The sequence below is a fragment of the Eleutherodactylus coqui genome, chromosome 5 (assembly GCF_035609145.1).
Source record: "Eleutherodactylus coqui strain aEleCoq1 chromosome 5, aEleCoq1.hap1, whole genome shotgun sequence".
In the NCBI taxonomy this organism is placed as follows: Eukaryota; Metazoa; Chordata; class Amphibia; order Anura; family Eleutherodactylidae; genus Eleutherodactylus; species Eleutherodactylus coqui.
In genome coordinates this window covers 111,252-125,094 of record NC_089841.1, presented here as the reverse complement: position 1 = coordinate 125,094, position 13,843 = coordinate 111,252, and the positions used below count along the sequence as shown (strand labels likewise).

The 13,843-nt window shown below is 51.1% G+C and overlaps 1 long non-coding RNA gene across 1 annotated transcript in view; it reads left to right on the top strand.

Annotated features, from left to right (window-relative positions):
- LOC136627248 (uncharacterized) overlaps positions 1 to 13,843 on the top strand; it is a 137,561-nt gene that overhangs the window by 117,492 nt on the left and 6,226 nt on the right. The window contains exons 2-3 of the long non-coding RNA XR_010792762.1: positions 2,239 to 2,369; positions 3,701 to 4,000. This is a non-coding gene — a long non-coding RNA (uncharacterized lncRNA). The remainder of the gene's footprint in view (positions 1 to 2,238; positions 2,370 to 3,700; positions 4,001 to 13,843) is intronic.

The window sequence follows — 13,843 nt, the reverse complement described above, 5'->3', positions numbered from 1 at the left end:
GTGACAGCTGAGAATATAAAGTGGGCCCGCCCGCGGCTCGCCTCAGAAACACGCTGGCAGAGATTAGGGAGAGTGCTACTGGTGCTATAGGGAGAGTGTTAGCGTCTTCAAGAACCCCAACGCTCCTTCTTAGGGCTACCTGTGACTGTGTGCATTTTACTGGGTGGCTGCTGGGAGTTGTAGTGCTTCAGTATTTCACAGCTAGGCCTGTTTGCAGCCTTCCGTATAATTTTTTTTTTTCCTGGAGTTTGCATTACAATAACGCTCTTAGCGACAAAGTGTACGCAAACCATTCCATAATTATTTACACCGGTCTGTGTCCGCAGTGAATTTAGGACGCACAGCATACGGCCTACGCAGCCACTTATAGAGGGAAAGTGATATACACACTATATAGCCTGTATTCTATTAAAGAAAAAAATAAAGCCCCTTTTTTGGGCTCCCTTTCACCATTTAAATTTCACTGGGTGTCTGATGGGAGTTGTAGTCCATCACTATTGCACTTAGGCCTGTTTGCAGCCTTCCTTACTATTTTTTTCTGCCTGGAGTTTGCCTTACCGTACCGCTCTCAGCGAAGCAGTGTACGCAAACAATTCCATGAGTATTTACACCGGTCTGTGTCTGCAGTGAATTTGACGCTCATCGTACTGCCAACACAGCCACTTATAGAGGGAAAATGATATACACACTATGTAGAATTCTATGCGCCACATGTTGGCCAAGCTGTATGAGCAGCGTAGAGCAATAGTGGAATACCAACTCCAACATGGGCGGCGTAGTGGGAGTCAGCCTCCTCAATTCTCTACCGAGGAGTGGGCCTGGATGGCAGATATCTGCCAGGTCCTTGCAAACTTTGAGGAGTCTACCCAGATGGTGAGCGGCAATGCTGCAATCATTCTTCTGCTATGCCTGCTGAGAAGTTTGCTGCAAAGCATAAAGGCTGACGCTTTGCGGTTGGAACAGGAGACGGGGGAAGAGAGTATGTCGCTTGATAGTCAGAGTACCGTGATGTCTATATCTCAGCGAGTTTTGGAGGAGGAGGGGGAGGAGCAGGAGGAGGGGGGGAAGAGACATCTGGGCCCACTGTAGAGGGTACCTATGCTGCTTGCCTTTCATCTTTTCAGCGTGTATGGGCTGTGGAGGAGGAGGATCCTGAAAGTGATCTTCCTAGTGAGGACAGCGATGTGTTGCGTACTGGTACCCTGGCACACATGGCTGTCTTCATGTTAGGCTGCCTTTCTCGTGACCCTCGCGTTAGACGCATTCTGGCCACTACAGATTACTGGGTGCACACCCTGCTCGACCCACGGTATAAGCAGAACCTTTCCACTCTCATTCCCGAAGAGGAAAGGGGTTCGAGAGTGATGGAATACCACAGGGCCCTGGTGGACAAACTGATGGTAAACTTCCCATCTGACAGCGCTAGTGGCAGAAGGCGCAGTTCCGAGGGCCAAGTAGCAGGGGAGGCGCGAAGATCAGGCAGCATGTTCAGTGCAGGCAGGGGAACACTCTCCAAGGCCTTTGCCAGCTTTATGGCTCCCCAGCAAGACTGTGTCACCTCTCCCCAGTCAAGGCTGAGTCGGAGGGAGCACTGTAAAAAGATGGTGAGGGAGTACATAGCCGATCATACCACCATCCTCCGTCATGCTTCTGCTCTATACAACTACTGGGTGTCAAAGCTGGACACGTGGAACGAACTTGCACTGTACGCCCTGGAGGTGCTGGCCTGCCCTGCCGCTAGCATCTTGTCAGAGAGGGTGTTTAGTGCAGCTGGGGGAATCATCACGGATAAGCGTACCCGCCTGTCAACTGCCAGTGCCGACATGTTTACACTCATAAAGATGAACAAAGCCTGGATTTCCCTAGACTTCTCTTCTTCTCCACCGGCGGAGAGCAGCGGAACCGAAAAAGTCTTTTCGCTGCAACCGCAGATACAAGCATTCTTCTCTATCACCAGAAAAAAAGGGACTAATATCATGCTTGAAAAAGGCTTAGTACAAGCCGAAACGCGTCGCAGCACCACTAACCTGTTCTATATGTAATAAATTGACCTACAAGGAATACACCTCTCTATTGGAGTTTCTGCTCTCTTGGATGTTAGGGGTGCCAGGAGTCCAGGCACCCCCCAACAAGTAAGATTCCTATATATATTTGATAAAGTTTGACGGAGCGCAAAAGTGAGTTTTTTCCTTTATCTTGACCATATATCTTTTCCTCCTAAACACATTTGTTTTGCAGTTGCTCGCTGCTGCTCTCCCTCTGGGATGTCCTAGGACCGCCAACTTCTATCTCATTAAATTTTGGTTTGAGAGGCTCACGTTGATCAACGAACTGACCGGTTCCTAAAACGTAGGACCGGCTCAGTTGCGGTGAGTCTCCTTTTATACCAACCCTGTTTCTCTTATATTTCTATACACCATTGGAGCGCCGCTTCTGATCTATATTGCTTTGTAAAATATTAATGGGTTTCACCTGCTCTCTCGATTGAGGAATTTTTCAGGGGTACATTTGTACTCTTGGTACACTAATTTTTCGGGCTCTCGCCTATACTGTAATCCAAGTAATTTTTCTGGCCTTCGCCTAGACTCATGGTACACCAATGTGTCAGGGGTTGGTCTACACTCTTGCTACAGAAATGTAACTCGGGTCTGCCTGCCTATACTTCTGCCACAGTAATGTTACAGCGGTCTACCTATACGTCTGCAACAGAAATGTTACTTCGGTCTGCCTATACCTCTGCTACTGAAATGCTACTGGGGTTTGCCTATACTTCTGCCACGTAAATGTTACAGGGGTCTGCCTATACTTCTGCAACATAAATGTTACAGGGTTCTGCGTATACTTCTGCTACAAAAATGTTATAGCTCTCTGCCTATACGTCTGCTACAGAAATGCTACATGGGTCTGCCTATACTGCTGCTACAGAAATGTTTCTGGGGTCTGCCTATACTTCTACTACACAAATGGTACTGGGGTCTGCCTATACTGCTGCTACAAAAATGGTACTGGGGTCTGCCTATGCTTCTGCCACATAAATGTTACAGGGGTCTGCTTATACTGCTGCTACAGAAATGTTACCGGGGTCTGCCTATACTGCTGCCACGTAAATGTTACAGGGGTCTGCCTATACTTCTGCCACATAAATGTTACTGGGGTCTGCCTATACTTCTACAGAAATGGTAATGGGGTCTGCCTATACTGCACCTACATAGATGTTACAGGGGCCTGCCTATACTGCTGCTACAGAAATGTTAGAGGGGTCTGTGTATAAACAATAAAAACATTGAACAGTATTTAAAAACATACTAATGAAAAAATATAGAAACGATCTTTAAAAATGTACGCATGTAAATTTTAAATGGGTGCCTTTCGGCAAAAGGAAAACAACTGTTAGAATCAAGAACTTTGGATTATTATTATTCCTTTTTTTAACACTGTAGATATGAATGCCCTTCACTAAGAACATAACGGTACAATTATTTTGGTTTTTGAACGCATAAGGGTTAAAAGCAGATGGATTATAAATGGTCGATGGATCAAACATGGCAGCTGGGTTATGGTCATAAGAGGCTGGAGCCAGAAAACTAGGTTGCAAAGGATATGATGGCCAAACTGGGGGTGTTCCTTGTATGGGGTTTGGCTGGTTAGCTGGGGGCACACTATGAAAATTATTGTTGTTCTGGATTGCAATCTCCTGCAGGTTATTTGACAGTAAACAGAAGGTTTATCAGCTCTGGCATACCCACTTCTGCCACCCCAGTGCTCTGCTGCCCTACAGCTGGAAGCCCTTGTTCTGCCATCAGGTTCTCCTCTCTTTGGACATCTTCTAATATAGATAAGAATATGTTATCGGGAACATCCAGCTCCTTCTGTCTTTGTATCTTGCGGACTTTTCTGGGACAAGAAGACCAACATGGATGGTTTGGAAGAAGTAGGACCAATAAAATATTAGGATGATCATCATCAAGAGCTGGCCCCCCTAAGGGTTGAAGTTTGGAAGGTAATGTTTGGCATGCTGCCAGAGGAATAATGAAGGCTTCCATCTTGTTGGTACTGATAATTACATATTTTAGTTTATAGCCGAGGTCGGAATAGAGCCGACTATAGAACACAGCATCCCTAGAGGTCTGGGGGCAGAGTTTCAGCAGGCACATATCCTTGGTGGAAGCAGGCCAGATGAGATCCACATACTCGCAGACTGATTCTGGACTGATGAAGCCTTTACTTGTGATCATCTTTGGTAATTCCTGACAAAGATGAGTGGTATAGCCAGAAACTTGCATTGCAAACACTTTGAAATGCTTAATAGACAACATATGTGTCACGTACCGGACACAGAAGAGGGAGAGGGGGGACCATACCTATCGATCCCACCTCAGTCCTCAATCACTCTAGCGGTATTGTAAGCGTGGAGTCGTTAGAATTCAGGCTGATTTGTACCTGGCTTTCTCAGGGCTTCTGCACGCTTGCGAAGCGAAAGCTCAAATCACGCCTGATCCGTTCCAACACACTCCAGAGCTGTACAATACCCATACACAGCTGCCACCACCACCAATGTTCACGGGCATTGGACCCGATCTATAGATTATTAACACAATCTTCGGAGTATTATGGTTCGTTGTAAAAACGGACAAGGCTTGAACTGATAAATTGTAGTTTTATTCTAGAAAAGGTCTAGCTGTGCAATACATACAGAATGTACAAAGGTATACAAAGAAAAAGGTTGTTACATGGGAGAATAAGGAATACAGTATGAACACATACAACAGGAGAAATTAAAAGAAAGTTACCAGATTTTGGGATACACGGCCCAGAGGGGTCTGGGCGGCGGAGAGCCAGAACATAGGAAAGTCCATATACCGCAGTATAGCTCCGTGGATCGACAAATGGGACCTGAGGGGGCCCACATTTTAAAGGGTCCCTAGTACACACCTCCTCTCCGCTCCTTCTGAGGTCATATAGAGAATGGAGGGTGGGTCTTGTAGGAGCTCTGGGGAATCATATTTATTTATGTTTGGTCATATCTCGGCGGGAGAGCCTCCAATCGTGAGGATATGCCCGCCATCTTTCCGTTTATGATTTTAGCTATGTGTGAGTACCACATGGGCAGGCGCAATCCCAACCAGTGATGGGGTTACGTAATTTGAAAGGGTTCCTGAGCACTTAACGCACCGTGAGCGGATGCGTTTTGGCCGTCTGGGACACACGATTTTTAAAATCTAAATCTACCTGACTCACTAATAAAATCCCCAAGCCCAACTGCTAGCCCATGTGTACCCTCCCCTGACTCCTTTAAATGTGCGCTCTGGAACTGCCAGTCAGCATGTAATAAACTCCCCACCATCCACTATTTTTTTACTGCTAAATCTTTAACCCTTTCCAATCCAATGTCGGGCCTGCCCGGACATCATAATTTCCCTCCACAGCTCCGATGTCGGGACAGGCCCGACACTGCAGTGCAGGAGTGCATCTGCACCCGATTGTCAGACACATCGGGTGCAGATGCACTCCTGCACTGGTCCTCATCGAGGACCCCCGAGGAAAAGGCAAAAAGGGGTTTTAACCCTTTCTGCCTTGTCCTTTACACATTACATAGCGCTCAATTAGTGCTATGTAATGCAGAGATTCCGGCCAGAGATCATGTGACCGCCGGTGTTACTTGACCCCCGGCTGTCAAATGAACGCCGAGCCGGGAGCCTGCACCGTGGGAGGACCTGCTTACCTGACCGACATCTTGCGCATTCTCCTTCTGTCTCCCGCCCCAGCAATCATGTGACTGCCAGGTGCCACCTGACCCCAGCGGTCGCATGATCGCCGAGTCGGGAGGCAGAAGGAGAATGCGGAAGACGCCGGACAGGTAAGCAGGTCCCTCCCTGCACCCCCCTGAACTCTGTCAGTTCAGGAGGGTGCATGGAAAATGTATTTTTTCTCACCCATTCTCCCCAGCTCCAATTTATTTGAAGCTGGGGAGAATGGGTGAGAAAAAAATAAATGGATTGGAAAGGGTTAAATCTGCTCGCTCTCACAGAGACGTGGATACAGCAGTCTGACATGGCCTCCCCTGCTGCACTGTCTTACAATGGCCTGCAGTTGTCTCATACCCCGAGACCAGATGACAGGCGTGGTGGAAGAGTAGGTGCTCTTCTCTCCCCGAAATGTACCTACCAGGTCATCCCCCCTGTACCCTCACTCACTTTTCCATCATTTGAGGTACATATGCTACGGCTTTTCCATCCGTTGTCCATGCGAGTAGCAGTTATCTTCCGCCCCCCAGGTGCTGCTCGCCTGTTTTTGGACCACTTAGCTGCCTGGCTCCCCCACTTCCTATCCTGTGAAATTTCAACCCTCATCTTAGGTGATTTTAACATCCCCACTAATGACCCCAACTCCCCATCTGCCTCTCAGCTTCTTTCGCTCACCTCCTCCCTTGTTCTCTCTCAACTCACAGCCTCTCCCACTCACAGGGATGGAAACACTCTTGATCTAGTCTTCCTCCGGCTCTGCTCTGCTTCCAACTTCACTAACTCTCCTCTCCCGCTCTCAGATCATAACCTCCTCTCCTTCTCTGTCACGCTCCCTAACATCTTTCCAGACCCACCTACCTACCGTACCTACAGGAACCTTAAGGCCATTCACACCCAGGACTTTGCTGAATCCCTACAGTCCTCTCTGTCCCTTATCTCTCTCCTTGCCTGCCCCAACCTGGCTGCCGCTCACTACAACACCGATCTCAAACATGCCCTGGATGAAGCGGCGCCCCCCACGACCCAAGCCATCCGATGTAGAACGCGGCAACCCTGTCTCACGCCTCAAACACGCTTCATCCGGCGATGCTCTAGAAGTGCTGAACGGCTGTGGAGGAAATCGCAAACATCTGCAGACTTTCTCCACTACAAATTCATGCTCAGAACCTACAACTTCGCCCTCCACCAAGCCAAACAATTCTATTTCACCTCTCTAGTCTCCTCACTATCTCACAACCCTAAACGGCTCTTTGATACTTTTCACTCCCTTCTCAGCACTAAACCACAGCCCCCGGTGACGGATCTCAGTGCTGAAGAGCTGGCTGCTTACTTCAAAAAGAAAATTGATAACTTCCCAATCCCAGACTAGCCCTGACCCTAGTCTTGTCAGCACTGCATCTAGCTCCTGCTCACTGTCTGTACTCAGACCAGTGACAGAGGAAGAAGTCTCCAAATTGCTATTCTCTGCTCGCCCCACCACCTGCGCTAGCGACCCCCTCCCCTCACACCTCCTCCGTTCCTTCTTCCCAGTGGTCATCTCCCATCTTACCACTATATTCAACCTCTCTCTGACCTCTGGCATCTTGCCCTCTTCTTTCAAACAAGCCATCATATCCCCGCTACAAAAGAAGCCGACTCTGGACGCAACTGATGCTGCCTACTACCGACCCATCTCAAACCTCCCCTTCATCTCCAAACTACTAGAACGCCTGGTTTACTCCCGCCTTGTAAGCTACCTATCAGAGCACTCTCTCCTAGACCCCCTACAGTCTGGCTTTCGACCTCAACACTTGACAGAAACTGCCCTTACAAGGGTATCCAATGACCTACTGACAGCCAAATCGAGGGGCGATTACTCCCTACTGATCCTCCTCAACCTTTCCGCAGCATTGACACTGTTGACCACAAACTTCTCCTCAGTATTCTACGCTCAATTGGTCTAAAGGACACTGCTCTCTCCTGGTTCTCCTCCTACCTATCTGACCGCTCTTTCAGTGTCTCCTTTGCTGGCTCTACCTCTCCTCCTCTTCCCCTTGCTGTTGGGGTCCTCCAGGGCTCGGTCTTCGGCCCCCTCCTCTTCCCCTTGCTGTTGGGGTCCCCCAGGGCTCGGTTTTTGGCCCCCTCCTCTTCCTGTTGGGATCCCCCAGGGCTCGGTCCTCGGCCCCCTTCTTTTCTCTATCTACACAGCCCCTATTGGACAAACCATCAGGAGATTTGGCCTCCAATACCACCTCTATGCTGACGACACCCAGCTATACACCTCTTCACGTGATATCTCTGCACCTTTACTTCAAAACATCACCGACTGTCTGTCCGCTGTCTCTAACACTATGTCCTCTCTCTACCTAAAACTAAACCTCTCTAAAACTGACTTACTGGTATTTCCACCCTCCACTAACCGACCTCCTCCTAACATCTCCATCTCAGTGTGTGGCGCCACCATAACTCCTAGACAACACGCCCGCTGCCTTGGAGTCATATTTGATTCTGATCTCTCTTTTACCCCCTACATCCAATCTCTGGCCCGAACATGTCAGCTGCACCTCAAGAACATCGCAAGAATCCGCTCTTTTCTCACAATGGACACATTAAAAACGCTCACTGTCGCCCTCATCCACTCCCGGCTCGATTATTACAACTCGTTGCTGATCGGCCTCCCCTACACCAGACTCTACCCTCTCCAATCCATCCTGAATGCGGCAGCCAGGCTCATCTTCCTGTCCAGCTGCTACTCGGACGCCTCTGCCCTGTGCCGGTCACTGCACTGGCTGCCCGTTAAATACAGAATTCAATATAAACTCACCACCTTCACCCACAAAGCCCTCCACAGTACAGCGCCACCCTATATCGCCTCCCTCATCTCAATCCATCAACCAGCTCGGGCTCTTCGCTCTAACAAAACCAGACTGAGCGCCCCTTTCATTCGAACTTCTCATTCCCGCCTCCAAGACTTCTCCAGAGCAGCACCGATCCTCTGGAACGCACTACCAAAGGCTACCCGAGCAATCCAGGACTCGCAGAACTTCAGGCGTGCTCTAAAAGCGCACCTCTTCAGGAAGGCATACCGCATTCCCTAAACAAACCCCTCTGTAGCCCCCTGATAACATGCTCCCTGACCTACTGACTGCAATCCCTGCTAGCCATCATAAACCGCTCCCGCTGTCATACTGTTTCTGCCGTCACACGGCTAAATGTCTGACCATTGTCTATGTGTATAGCATCCCTCACTCTCCACCTCCCCATACTGTGCACATCTCCAGCCCCTTTACCTTCTGTATCACCCCACTATTCGTAGTATGTAAGCTCGTTGGAGCAGGACCCGCACCCCTATTGTTTCCATCAGCTGATTACTGTGTAACTGTGGTTCTGTAATGTTTGTACTTTTGTCTTTCTGTATCCCCCCCGTCTATGTAAGCGCTGCGGGATATGTTGGCGCTATACAAATAAAGTTTATTATTATTATTATTATTATTATATGCGGCTGGGACCTTCACATGACCAAATGTTCTTATTAAAGATTTCCACAATATGGATTCTTTCGGCCCCGTCTAGTCTAGAAGAGGAAATTTATACAAGAAGGGTTTTCCTAAACTTAATTAACACCTGCAGGGTCAGCATCCTCATGCTAATACCACCCAACACATACAGGTGGGAGAGAGAGAATGGGGGGTCATTGGCATCACAGCGCAGCTCTTGTCCAGGCAGGTGAGACAAGGCTTTTCCTACATGCACATATTGACAGGCTGGGGAAAAGCTGCTAAACCTGTTGCTCCTTTCCACCTATTTAGGGATTATCTAGTAGATACAAAATGGATTGCTGAATATAAGGCAAGGTACATAGAACAAAATGGCTGACGACTAGAGATGAGCGAACGTACTCGTCCGAGCTTGATATTCGTGCGAATATTACGGTGTTCGGGATGCTCGTTACTCGTAACGAGTACCACGCGGTGTTCTGGTTACTTTCAGTTTCCTCTCTGAGACGTTAGCGCGCTTTTCTGGCCAATTGAAAGACAGGGAAGGCATTACAACTTTCCCCTGTGACGTTCAAGCCCTATACCACCCCCCTGCTGTGAGTGGCTGGGGCGATCAGATGTCACCCGAGTATAAAAGTCGGCCCCTCCCGCGGCTCGCCACACATGCCTTGTGAGATAGCTGAGGGACAGTGCTGCTGGTGCCTGAGCTGCTGTAGGGAGAGTGTTAGTAGTGAGTGTAGGCTTCAAGAACCCCAAAGGTCCTTCTTAGGGCCACATCTACCTGTGTGCAGGCTGCTGCTAGCAGTGGGTTTTTTTTTCTTCTCAAAATCGGCAGTGCAGAGCATTGCACCCGGCATTAGGGACAGAAGTGGTGCTTAGGCAGGGAGAGTGTTAGGAGTGAGTGTAGCCTTCAAGAACCTCAACGGTCCATTCTAGGGCCAAATTTAAGCGTGTGCAGTACTGTGCTGGCTGACAGTACAAAAATCAGACACAACCAGCTACGGTTTACTGCAGGCTTGCGCCATTGTCTTTCCTGACTGGCAAATACCTGCTCTGCCAGAGTTAATAACTCTGCTACACTAAAGTTGTGTGACACTTTTTCAGGGCCACACCACAGTTATTAAACGTATTGTTCATTGAATATACGCAGTGTGGCTTGTCCTTTGCAAAAAAGGGAAAAAATTATATTTGACCTGCAGTCTTGCGCCAATTTATTTCCTGCCTGTGAAATCAAATCACTGGTAATACAGCATGCTGAGGGGTAGGGGTAGGCCTAGAGGACGTGGACGCGGCCGAGGACGCGGAGGCCCAAGTGAGGGTGTGGGCACAGGCCGAGCTCCTGATCCAGGTGTGCCGCAGCCAACTGCTGCGCGATTAGGAGAGAGGCACGTTTCTGGCGTCCCCACATTCATCGCCTAATTAATGGGTCCACGCGGGAGACCTTTATTAGAAAATGAGCAGTGTGAGCAGGTCCTGTCCTGGATGGCAGAAAGTGCTTCGAGCAACCTATCGTCCAGCCACAGTTCTGCGCCGTCCACTGCTGCAAATCCGAATCCTCTGTCTGCTGCTCCTCCTTCCTCCCAGCCTCCTCACTCCACTACAATGACACATGCTTAGGAGCGGGAAGACTCCCAGGAACTGTTCTCGGGCCCCTGCTCAGATTGGGCAGCAGTGGTTCCTCTCCCACCAGAGGAGTTTATCGTCACTGATGCCCAACCATTGGAAAGTTCCCGGGGTCCGGGGGATGAGGCTGGGGACTTCCGCCAACTGTCTCAAGAACTTTCTGTGGGTGAGGAGGACGATGACGATGAGACACAGTTGTCTTGCAGTGAGGTACTAGTAAGGGCAGTAAGTCCGAGGGAGGAGCGCACAGAGGATTCGGAGGAAGAGCAGCAGGACGATGAGGTGACTGACCCCACCTGGTGTGCAACGCCTACACAGGACAGGTCTTCAGAGGGGGAGGCACCGGCAGCAGCAGGGCAGGTTGCAAGAGGCAGTGCGGTGGCCAGGGGTAGAGGCAGGGCCAGACCGAATAATCCACCAACTGTTTCCCAAAGCGCACCCTCGCGCCATGCCACCCTGCAGAAGCCGAGGTGCTCTACGGTCTGGCAGTTTTTCACAGAGACGCCTGACGACCGACGAACAGTGGTGTGCAACCTTTGTCGCGCCAAGATCAGCCGGGGAGCCACCACCAACAGCCTCACCACCACCAGCATGCGCAGACATATGATGGCCAAGCACCCCACAAGGTGGGACGAAGGCCGTTCACCGCCTCCGGTTTGCACCGCTGCCTCTCCCCCTGTGCCCCAACCTGCCACTGAGATCCAACCCCCCTCTCAGGACACAGGCACTACCGTCTCATGGCCTGCACCCACACCCTCACCTCCGCTGTCCTCGGCCCCATCCACCAATGTCTCGCACTGCACAGTCCAGCCGTCGCTAGCGCAAGTGTTGGAGTGCAAGCGCAAGTACGCCGCCACGCACCCGCACGCTCAATCGTTAACCGTCCACATAGCCAAATTTATCAGCCTTGAGATGCTGCCGTATAGGGTTGTGGAAACGGAGTCCTTCAAAGCTATGATGGCGGCGGCGGCCCCGCGCTACTCAGTTCCCAGTCCCCACTACTTTTCCCGATGTGCCGTCCCAGCCCTGCACGACCACGTCTCCCGCAACATTGTACGCGCCCTCACCAATGCGGTTACTGCCACGGTCCACTTAACAACACGACACGTGGACAAGCACAGGCGGGCAGGGCCACTATATCTCCCTGACGGCACATTGGGTGAATTTAGTGGAGGCTGGGACAGAGTCAGAGCCTGGGACCGCTCACGTCCTACCCACCCCCAGAATTGCGGGCCCCAGCTCGGTGGTGGTATGTTCGGCGGTGTATGCTTCTTCCACTAAAGCACCCTCCTCCTCCTCCTCCTCCTCAACCTCTGTCTCGCAATCTAGATGTGTCAGCAGCAGCAGGACGTCGCCAGCAGTCGGTGTCGCGCGGCGTGGCAGCACAGCGGTGGGCAAGCGTCAGCAGGCCGTGCTGAAACTACTCAGCTTAGGAGATAGGAGGCACACGGCCCACGAACTGCTGCAGGGTCTGACAGAGCAGACCGACCGTTGGCTTGCGCCGCTGAGCCTCCAACCGGGCATGGTCGTGTGTGACAACGGCCGTAACCTGGTGGTGGCTCTGCAGCTCGGCAGCCTCACGCACGTGCCATGCCTGGCCCACGTCTTTAATTTGGTGGTTCAGCGCTTTCTGAAAAGCTACCCACGCTTGTCAGACCTGCTCGTAAAGGTGCGCCGGCTCTGCGCACATTTCCGCAAGTCCCACATGGACGCTGCCACCCTGCGCACCCTGCAACATCGGTTTAATCTGCCAGTGCACCGACTGCTGTGCGACGTGCCCACACAGTGGAACTCTACACTCCACATGTTGGCCAGGCTCTATGAGCAGCGTAGAGCTATAGTGGAATACCAACTCCAACATGGGCGGCGCAGTGGGAGTCAGCCTCCTCAATTATTTACAGAAGAGTGGGCCTGGTTGGCAGACATCTGCCAGGTCCTTCGAAACTTTGAGCAGTCTGCTCAGGTGGTGAGCGGCGATGCTGCAATCATTAGCGTCACCATTCCTCTGCTATGCATCTTGAGAAGTTCCCTGCAAACCATAAAGGCAGGCGCTTTGCGCTCGGAAACCGAGCCGGGGGAAGACAGTATGTCGCTGGATAGTCAGAGCACCCTCCTGTCTATATCTCAGCGCGTTCAGGAGGAGGAGGAGGAGCATGAGGAGGATGAGGAGGAGGGGGAAGAGACAGCTTGGCCCACTGCTGACGGTACCCATGCTGCTTGCCTGTCATCATTTCAGCGTGTATGGCCGGAGGAGGAGGAGGAGGAGGAGGATCCTGAAAGTGATCTTCCTAGTGCGGACAGCCATGTGTTGCGTACAGGTACCCTGGCACACATGGCTGACTTCATGTTAGGATGCCTTTCTTGTGACCCTCGCGTTGCACGCATTCTGGCCACTACGGATTACTGGGTGTACACACTGCTCGACCCACGCTATAAGGAGAACCTTCCCACTCTCATTCCCGAAGAGGAAAGGGGTTCGAGAGTGTTGCTATACCACAGGACCCTGGCGGACAAGCTGATGGTAAAATTCCCATCCGACAGCGGTAGTGGCAGAAGGCGCAGTTCCGAGGGCCAGGTAGCAGGGGAGGTGCGTAGATCGAGCAGCATGTACAGCCCAGGCAGTGCAACAGTCTCTGGGCCTGGCCAGCTTTATGGCTCCCCAGCAAGACTGTGTCACCGCTCCCCAGTCAAGGCTGAGTCGGCAGGAGCACTGTAAAAGGATGGTGAGGGAGTACATAGCCGATCGCACGACCGTCCTCCGTGACGCCTCTGCCCCCTACAACTACTGGGTGTCGAAGCTGGACACGTGGCCTGAACTAGCGCTGTATGCCCTGGAGGTGCTTGCTTGTCCTGCAGCTAGCGTCTTGTCGGAAAGGGTGTTTAGTGCGGCTGGGGGAATCATCACAGATAAGCGTACCCGCCTGTCAACCGACAATGCCGACAGGCTAACACTCATCAAGATGAACAAAGCCTGGATTTCCCCAGACTTCTCTTCTCCAC